The sequence below is a fragment of the Rhinolophus hipposideros genome (genome assembly GCF_964194185.1).
Source record: "Rhinolophus hipposideros genome assembly, chromosome: 19".
Taxonomy (NCBI): domain Eukaryota; kingdom Metazoa; phylum Chordata; class Mammalia; order Chiroptera; family Rhinolophidae; genus Rhinolophus; species Rhinolophus hipposideros.
In genome coordinates, this window is record NC_138065.1 from 13027160 (window position 1) to 13037824 (window position 10665).

Sequence of the window (10665 nt, forward strand, 5' to 3'; positions counted from 1 at the left end):
GTACAAATGTATATATAAGTACAAATATATATTTATATACTTATATATATATTTATATATTTATGTACTTATATATATAAATACATACATATATATACATATATACATACATACATATATATACTATAGGTAGGTAGGTAAATAGATGAATGTAAGCCAGTATTGTGTGAGGTGCTTTGATGCTTTAGGTATATTATCTCCACTCTTTTACATTTTAAAAAGCTAGTTTAAGAATTTGATTAAAGAACCTTCTTCCAAAGGTGGCTGCAATGTCCAGGTGACTGTCCCTATTCATAGGCTAGAGCCTCAACCTTGTCTCAAAAAGCAAGTATCCACATAAGCCATCATCACAGTTTCTAAATGGGGAAAAAAATGTAAATGCTGAAATGCAGTATTAGTACTTTTTGCTGGCTGACTAATTTCCAGGAGACGTAACAAACATTACATGTGAAACAACCATGAATGTAACTGTTGTCTTGATTTTTTCTTTTGTAACAATATACCTTTTTTTTCCTTTTTTCTTTTTTTTAGTTTCAGGTGTACAAAACAATGTAATAGTTAGACATTTACACCCCTCACAAAGTGATAACCGTCCCCCCAAATCTACTACCCCTCTGTCATCGAATATAGCTTGTAGCAATATACCTTTTATCACATTCTATTTTATGCTGATTTGTTATGCTAAATACTTGGCAGATGTGTAATAGACAGATAAATTGGTCCTCATGTAGCTAGCCAGAATTATTTCTGACATCCTTTTATTCCAGACAGAACTATCCAATAGTCTGTTTGGAGCCAGAGGCAACATTCAGGAAAATAAATCAGATAAATATAGCAATTCACAATGATCCAACATATTCATTGTGGACGTAGCTATTCTTAGCATTTATCATATTAATATTTTTAAGCTAGATGGGTTTATATTAGTAAGAACTGGAAATATTTAATCGGGATTTTTAATCTCTTGAGCATCTTTTAAAACATCATGCAGAAATTTGATGGCCATGAGCTTAAAAACCACTATCAACAATGAGGATTATTATAATATTAATTGAAGTTCCATTCCTTTAGTTGAATGCATTTCTAAGGGGGGGGGGGAATGACTAAAGTCAAACCACAAAAAGAAAAGTAATCACTATTTGGTAATATTATTTCATAAGCCGGATAAAGACAGGCTAAAGGACACATTTGTCTCCTGCCAGAGCCAGCTTCTTTAGACAGCTCACATCCTAATCTAAATTCTGTTCTTAACCGGATATGAAGGTTCCCATTAAGAGCCGGGCGATTTCACATGTGCTGTTTGATGGTGTAGCTGGAAATGAAATTGGCCTCATACTAATGTTTTTGTGCTAGTACTAGTCTCTGTTTGATAAGGTGCAACAGCCAGCTGGAGTTACTGGTCATGCATCACTGTCCTCCGTGCTTTTTCTGTCTTCTTGTCTCGAAAGCAGGAGTGGCAGCTGATGTTGTTTTAGCCGGTGTCAGAGGTCCAGAAACGCCTGAGTAGCACGTCCTCAATGGGCAGTACACCAGGGACAGTATTGCAAATCAATTAGACATATTTCATATTTGAAATTAAGTTACCTGATTTCCAATATGTCTTCTGTCCTCGCAGAATGATGCATTTATCTTCCTGGTGATTTGGCAGAAATCGGGCTGACGGAAATTAGAGGCTGTTTTCTGACTCTAAAGAATTAATCTGTCTTAGCAACTGAAACTGCTTTATATTCTAGCCCCAGAGCAGAAAGGGCCCTGCTTTTCCCTGCCCTCTATTATACAGGAGTGTTACGGATTTTGTTGCATTTATGCAAATTCTATACTCTGTGTAAGGGACATTTAAATTAGTAAATATCTTACTAAAATTGCTGTGAGGCCTCGAAGAAGGGTGGGTGGGGATAAAGCCATAGGGAAAATCATTAAAAACACATATGAATCTGTCTTTATGTTATTGTCATATTGAAATATGCAGCTTGAAATCCATTACTTTATTCTCCCGAGGGTTAAATTTGGGCACAAAAGAAGCATTAATCTTGCACTTCACACTCTGCCTTAGAGATTTTATAGATGGGGGACATAATGCAAAGTATAAATATGTTCAAATGGTAAGTAATTACATAAGTGTTTGCAGACTATGACCAAGGCTGCATTCAGGCATCAAAAAATTATGCCAAAAATTATCAGTGAGCTGGCTTCTTTGGTCAATATAGGAAATGAAAATTCATTAAACATTCTTTTAGTGTCTGTGGAAGCCTACTACACAGAAAGGTACCATGCCAGGCGCCGAGGAAGATGACAAGGATAATGTGGCCCTTGATTCTGTAATCTAAATGGAGAGATTATAAAACCAACCTATTTTGGAGTTTGCTAAACACGTTCCTTTATTGAACCAAGAGGTCATTCACCAGGTGAATTAAGAAAACCCGGCAAACTGAGTGTCCCATGTTTCTTGGTCTTGCCATCAATTTTCTGTTACCATCTTATCTTAGGAGAATAAACTCAGGAGATCCCATTTACAATATATTTTATGTGGCATAGAGTTAAGGTTTTTTGTGGGGTTTTTTGACCCCTCCAAAGTCAATCTGGATTCTGTAACAAATGCCAAAAAAGGAATATTCCAGTATTCTAATCATCCTCAGCTTTTCCTCTGACTTAGGCACACAGCATTCATTATAAAAAGTAAGAGCTGTTCGCTCAATATACAGGATAATGTAGCTGGGCCACTCACGAAGCACTAAAGTTCTCAGATGCACTTAAAACACTCTCCAGTCACATATTTGAATGTGAGCATCCGGAATATTCTCTTTAGTTGGCACCTTTGATTCCATTCTTCTTGCTGAGGTGGGCTCAGATCCTTTGTGCTTCATAATTAGGAGTAATCAAGTTTCATCTCATTTGTTTAGAAATCAACCGTGCAGTAGGGTGTCACGAGTACTTAGCAATGCATTATCTCCCAAAGTGATGCAGCCCGGTTTCCACACAAAAGGGGCACTTATTCCCATTAATAATATATATTAGCACAGCACATTCAGTTCCTACATCTTAGATGTTGACATTTGGGGATTGAATCTCTCCTTGCAGATTTTGCTGTTTTATTCTCTTGGGTGCATAAAAGTGATACACTCTGTGCTCCTCTCTAAAATCTGTCATCCTGCTAGGATCTGACCTAAAGGGGCATCTCTTCAACATGGTAGCAGAAGAAGGGGGATCAGCTACATCCATAGTATGAAGAACCACGCCCAGTCACGTGCACACTGGAGCTGGTGTAACAGTGGAAATCCAGACAGTTTGACATTGGCTAGGCAATGGGGCTGTGGTTTCAGGAGGGGGGCCCTTGGAGAGCAGGATTCAGGTAGTCTTGGTGACACGGGGAGCAGGGCCAGTCTCCCTAGAAGGAACTTGGCAGGTACTGGTAAGGAGGTAGTCCAGTTTTAACAAGAAGAAACTTCGGCAGCACTCAAGTCGTCAGAACTGGGTGAGTAGGACAGGAGATGGGCTGACACCAACTTGGTAGACATGCAGACCCCTCAGGGCTCACATCAGCATATCAGAATTAGGGTTTATGACCTACTCCAGGTCCCATGAAGCTGGTGCGGTTGAGGGTGCTGCCCCAGTTGGAAGGGGCTCAACAATCACGTAGCATTGATCTTGTCAAGTATAGACGGTCCAATGCAGGTTTGAAGGCAGAGGTTGGCATGCTCTCCCCAGCAGGGGGCACCAGTAGAGTCACCAAAAGGGCAGAATCTTAGGCTCTGCCCCAGAATTTAGGGGCCAAAGAAGAGGAGTTCCAGGTAAGACCCCCTGCTTTATAAGGGGCGGGGGGTCTGGTAAGTCAGGAAGCTGCGGAAAGTTTGTAGGACTGAAAAAGGCTGAAAGGAAAGGGAAAGTAACCAGAGATACAAACAGAGATGTCAGCAAATGAAAAAAAGAGTGTGGCAGACGTAGACACAGGCAGGACTGAGGGTGGGTCCAGAGAAGTCAGGTTAGGCAGGATGTCTCAGGCACTGATAAGAGCAGGCAGGGCACACATCTTGTCTTGTATCACAAGTATGGGTATTGTGGAAAGAAAAGAAAGGAGGAACGGAGGGAAGGGGGTCACTAAATAAATGAGAGAATGAAAAAAAGAAGAAAAGGAGGGATGAAAGTTAATTGAATTTGGATGGAAATTAGTAATGTTAAATTCTATTCTGACTCCATCACTAACTAAATGCTGGACTTTTACATAGAAGTTACTTATGACCATAGTTATTCTGTCTATAAAAGGAATGTGTCAGACTAGATAATCTTTTTCTTAAAAAAGTTTACTTCAACAAATATGTTTTGAGTGCCTACTAAGCTGCCAAGCACTGAGTGTTGAAGAGACTGACATGATCGTATTAGTAACCAGGAAATACCAGAGTTCTGATTCTAAAGGATGCCCTTTGTTGTCTGACTAGTTTGGTAAGCCCTGCTAAGAGTGGGTGCTCTTGGACCATAAGTTAATTAAAACCAGAAGTGAGAGGCCTGTTGAGATACAATATATAAAGGACTCAAATTGCATGTGGCCTTTTGCAATGAAGTATGAAAGTCCTTGTGCATCTTACCCACTCCTTTCTTTCTGCATTTATGTTGCGTGGAAAGTGAACAAACAACAACTGAGCATCTTCTGTATGCAAGGTGAGGAACTGAGTATTTTCACATACATAATCTAACTCTTATAGTACGTGGCTTAGCTATTATTTTCTTCATTTCACAGGGGAGAAACTGAGACAGAGAGGTCAAATGGATTTGTCAAGGTCGCCTTAACTTCAGAGAGTTAGAGTCCAAGCCCAGAACCTTTTCTGCTACACGGCAGCACATCTTAACATTCGCTTGTTTTAAATAACAATGGATAAGCATGCTCAAATAGTAGGCTTTTTCTGAAAGCTAATCTTTGACATAAAAGCATTTGGCATAATGTTCTGTTCACATGCCTGTTGAGACTGGCATCCTACAGGTGGGTTCCTAAATTCAAAGGGAGTCCATTGCACAGGTATGATGAAGTCCCCAAACAATAGCATTCATATTCTTTTGTCATTATAATACTCAGTATTAATTGGATCATTTGGGGCCTTTATACACTTTCATTAACATTATTAATATTGCAATGAAAATTGAATAAAATTGTAATGCTGTTCTACAGACATGTTCTTGAATTGCTTTGTCAACATCATTGCAGAACCTAATGACAAAGTAATAATCCTGTAACACTACATCTGTAGATTAATAAACTATGTTTTGATTTTCACCAGAATAGCAATGCAAAAAACCTCAATCAAATTTTTACCTTTGACCTCATAGTATCTCAATAGATTCCCATAAATGCCTGCTAAAGCTTTACAATTTTATGTCAATTTATGTTCAACACTTCATCATGTGACTAAAATAATCCCTGTTAGCTCTTGATATTAATTTTATTGTGGCACACCCACAGCCTCACAACAAAGCACCTCACAAATGGAACACGAGGAAACAAATAAAAGGAATTGTCTAGATATTTTCCAACATTCTTGGTCAAATCCACTTCGAGGAAAACCATGGTGAGAAGTATTATTTGTAATGCACATCTGGCTAAAAGAAATTGAACATGTTTGGCAGTGTTCTAAAACCATTCAGGTTGTATCTACAAAGGTTAAAGATTCCCATCTGCAAACAAATAATTGGTACATACTAGGGAGCCTTACTGCCTGTCTCATCACTAATTGCATATCCCATCTATGATTAGATGTGTGACGATGCCTGATTTTTCAATAAATTAACCAGAACCAGAAAAAGCCACTCAGGTGTTTCAGGGTCTGATCGCACTCTCTTATACACAGAGACTGAAGAAGAAACATCAGGCTTAGTTAAATGCTTGCCCTCACATAATACTTCTAGCTCTTTGGTTGGCATGCTTGCTGACAGAATTCCAGTCTTCTCTTCCCTGAATAGGTCCCCCCCTCACCACCGAAAATCATCCTGCCATGTGGGATTTAGATGGCTGGGTCATTCTGGGGGACACAGCAATACCAGGGAGCCACCCTCACCCCAGTCAGGACCTGTGTTTGTGTCTAGTTCTGGAATAGCTTCCTCCCTGTAACTAGCATCTTCCTTACTTCTTAAAAAATGGTACAAGTACAGGAGAGCCCATTTATAACCGTTGTATTAAGGAACGGGATTAAAACCTTCATTATGGGCTCTCTATCAGTTTTTTAGTGAATAAGTATTCATGCTTCATAATCATTTCTCTTCTGTTATACTGTTCAGAAAGCATCTCCTATGTCAGCACAATATTGGAGACTGGAAATACAAAGATGAATGAGACAATCCCTCTGATCCTCCAAACAGAGGATCCGTCCAAACAGAGTTGGACGAAGGTTGGGCTTGAGAATGTGGACTTTTGGGTTTGAATCCTGCTTCTCCCATTTCCTAGCTCTATGATCTCACACGAGTGACTTTCCCCCTCCTGCACTCACTTTCTCCGTGTGTGAAATAGCACAGGAGTAATATTGCCTACCTAGCAGGCTGTTGGGGGTTACTGCATGTAAAGTGCTTAGCCTCGTCGACTCCCTGCTCAGTATGTTAGGTATTGGTATTACGGAGTTCACATTCTTGTAGGACTAGAGATCAGGTTATACACACCAAATATAGGTCAGTAAAGCCCTCTAATGGGGCTCTGAACAGAATGCTATAAGAGCGCTGATGAAAAAGTGAATTCACGAATTCATTTGTAATTAGTTGTATTGAATTTCCTTTGAAGTGGTCATCGTTACCAACAGGGAGGATGAAGACAAAAGAGATAAGCTCGAAGCTGGACCCTGAGGATTGAATTCACTAGTGGGGGAGAAACGGTAGAAGGAGCTGGACCATGAGCAGCTAGCATGAACAAAGGCTTGGCAGTGGCAATTGGGTGGCATGTCCAGGGTCCAGCAAGTGGTGTGGAAAGAACACAGAAGATGCTGCCAGAAGGACAGGGCAGGGCTGGGGTTCAACTATCACTAGAGAGCAATGTGATGAAATCTATGTTTTGCAAAAATAACTCGGGTACATCCTAGAGGATAAAATACATAAAAGCGAGACTGAAGGCAGAGAGCCTGTTATGAAATGATCCTGAACTGGGGCAGTGGCAGTGAGAATGGAGGTGAGGATAGAAATGAAAGGGACTTGGAGACTAGAAAGCCCTTTGTGACCAACGAGATATGATGGGCAGAGGAGCCATTCAGGAATGACTTCATATTCTAACACGAAATAAGAAAAACAGGAAGAGAAGCATGTTTGGAGAGAAAGATAATGAGTTCCGTGCTATAAATATTAAGTTCGGGTGTCTGCAGAAAGGCTATCCAAGTTGGCAGTTTAGAATATAATTCTGGAGTCCAGGGTAGACTCATCCAGGATGGTGGGAAGAAGAGAAAGGAGAGAAAAAGGGAGGAAGTGATACTTTAAAAAACGATCCTTGCATATCTACACAGCCCAACTGGTTCTATGAAACAGAACCAGAACTGGACAGACACCTCTCCAAAATACCAGTAAAACGGGTTCACTCATTGTACCTTCATAAGCCTGTGCGTTCACTCTGCAGCTTCTCCTCCCTCTACTGATTACGCATCTATTATGTGCCAGGTACTGTTCTGGATTTTGGTGACACAGAACTGAAAGAGTCAAAACCCTGCCATCGGGGAGTTTATCTTTTAGTGCAGGAGACAGTCAATAAACAAATAAGTGAATAAATATAAAATATAACTTCAAGTAAATAAACCCAATAAGGAAAAATAAAGCAGGGAGGAGGTTAGAAAGTTACCAAGGGAGAAGAGGGAGGGGAACTCTTTGAAATCAGATGGTGATGGTCAGGGAAGTCATCTCTGACGAAGTGGCATTTTAAACGGAGATGTAAAGTGATGGAGAAAACCATGTGAAAATCTGGAGGAAGATTGTTTCAGGCAGGGGGAACAGCAAGTACAAAGATCCTGAGGTAGGAACTAGCTTGGTATGATTGAGACACAGTAAGGCAGCCAACTTGGCTAGAATAGACCAAATAAATCACAGGGTGTCTTGTGACATTTCTGGTACTATTGTCTGGTCTTATTAATACTGGTGTGAAGATTTTCGTGGATTTGTATCCTATCTTCCCAATTCCTTGTAAGCCTATTGAAGGTAAAGTCTATGTTCAAACTTCATATTCCCACAGTACCTAGAACAATGCGTTGCACATGGTAGGTGGTCTTTCTCCATTCATTCATCTGTAATTAATCAGTGGTGATCTCTAGGCCTGCCTTATCCCACTCTCAAACACTTCTGGGTAAATTTCAGAGCTGTTGACCACCTGGGAAACCATTGGTGAGCTATTTCTAGTACTAACTACTGTGGTAAGAAACTCAAGCTATATCCAGAGCAACAGAGAAAGCTCATACACCCAGATTTACCCTTGCTGTTTGCAAACCTGATGGTTCTGCTTAGGCTCTAATACTGAAGAGTGCAAAGGGAGGCAATTCTGCACATGCTTGGAGAAGCTGCTGGCTTTGCCACAGTTCTATGCTTAAACATTACAATAATATTATTATTATCCCACAGGGGTGTCGTGGGGATTAATGAGACGTTTTCAAGTCACTTCGAGATACTCCATTGGGGGTACTAAATAAATGGTATGTGTTCACCCTGACGTGCCAATTTTGACATTGATTTGTTGTGATGGGTTCTGCTGTCCAACAGGGCTGGAATTCTCCCACCAACTCATTTCCTAGAAACAATAGACTAGCCGTCGGAAGGCGGTGATTTTCAGTTAAAATAAATATGAAGTGAAGTGAACTAGTCAGCAATCAGAAGCAAATAGGCTGCTGTTAGAAATCTAGTATTTATTAAGCACTCACAGTGATCAACATTAAAAGCTTCACAGTGTGATACAGTAGAGAGAACACTGGCCTTGGAAATGGTCCAAGATTTCAGGCCCAGCTCTGCCACTAACTAGCTGTGTGAACTTGAAGAAATTGCTAAACTTCTCTGGCCCCTCAAATTTAAAGTAAGGGCTGTCCTAAGGAGCTCATAATCAGTCTTCCAGATAAGGCAAATACATGAAAGGAACGGGAATAGTCATTTCTGAAGGAGAGATACTTCACAGCGGGGGAAAGCTTGTGACCATCCATCACAGGGCCGTCGTCTGTTCTGGCCTTCCTTGCCATTGATTAATATTAATTTCAGTACTAATTCCTGCAAATGGGGAAATAAATCACATTCTAAGTCAGACATAGAAGTGCATGAAACATTGGGTCTTTTAAAAATAGGGTCTTTGCCTTTCTATGGGCCATCCTTGCAGCAAGCCATCTTATTCTTAGATTTAAATATATGAATAATTGATTATACTGCTACCTTAAGCACCAGCTCAAAAACAGTGTCCTGGTTTTGTGAGAACGTTTTACATGGTTCCCTACTTTTACCATCTTACAATATATGTTACTGCCTGCAGAACCCAGCGCTGACCTGGAGGTGAAGTGGAAGATAGAAGGAGAGTAAAGAACACAGGTGCTTGTTGTATCCAGAAGTGGCAAAGGTGGAAACCCTGTGGCATAACCGAGTAATGTCTGTACTGTAAGCCCAGCTTCCCCTCACTCCTCATTCCAGCAACCCCAGTGGTTCTGGGCTCAGAAAGAAATGTTGACATCCCACAGGCAGAGAGACATTCGAAGAATCACTTGTGGAGATCAATTCAACAAACGTACTGAGTTGCTACTGCTCATCAGGCACTTCGGTAGTTGTTAGGAACATAAACCAAGTAAGACCTAGACTCTGCCCTAGTGAATCCGAGGGTTGGGAATGGTGGTGGCAAGCCATGACCACAAATCACTCTTACTTCAAGTCCAATTGCCAGCTAAGGTATAATGGCTGAGGGAGTTGTCTAGACAATAGTTCCTCTTTTGGAAATGATTTCAACCATACAACAGAAAACACATTTTTAAACCTGGGGTTAACTAAATTAGAGTTGCTGAAATGTCTGGAAACAGAAATTGGGCTCAAAGTGACCACAACAATTTGGAGAAATAGTTTAAGTTCAAGGGGAATAAATGTAAGTTATCATCTTCAGGCCCAAATCAAGCAACAGAGATACAAGTTGTGAAATGAATGTTCTCCCAGTTTAACCACTAGAGCATGGCAAATCTACCAGAAGGCTAGTAGTGGAACATTAAGCAGAGGGTCTAGGTACAGTTCTCTCTCTCTCCCTCTTTCTCTCCCTCCATCTCTCCCTTCCCTCTCTCCCTCTCTCTCTCCTCCCAGGAAAGAGATGTGACTTTGCGTTTCCATTTTCCTCTTATTTCCCCACTGACAGGAATTTGCACTGAAAAGACCAGGTTGCCCTTGCCAATCCCAACCAGCAACGCGGTCCTTGGTTCTTCCCAATGGATGGAATCTCAGCTATGGAAGTTAATGTGAACTATTCACTATGGCAGCAAAGTCCCTGAGTGTCTTTAATGACCCATTTTCTTCATTCTTCGGGTGCGAAACTCATCAGCACCCATACTGCCTGCGGCTTCTCATTTAGAGCCCTCCCGGCCTGGCGGTCTTCCACCCTCACGTGGGCTCAAGATGCTGGCCGCAGACTTGCCTCTCCTCCAGGGCGCCCACCTGGACTGCCGCCCTCTCCCTGGACATGGCTGCCGGCCCGGGGCACGTCCCCATCCTCCC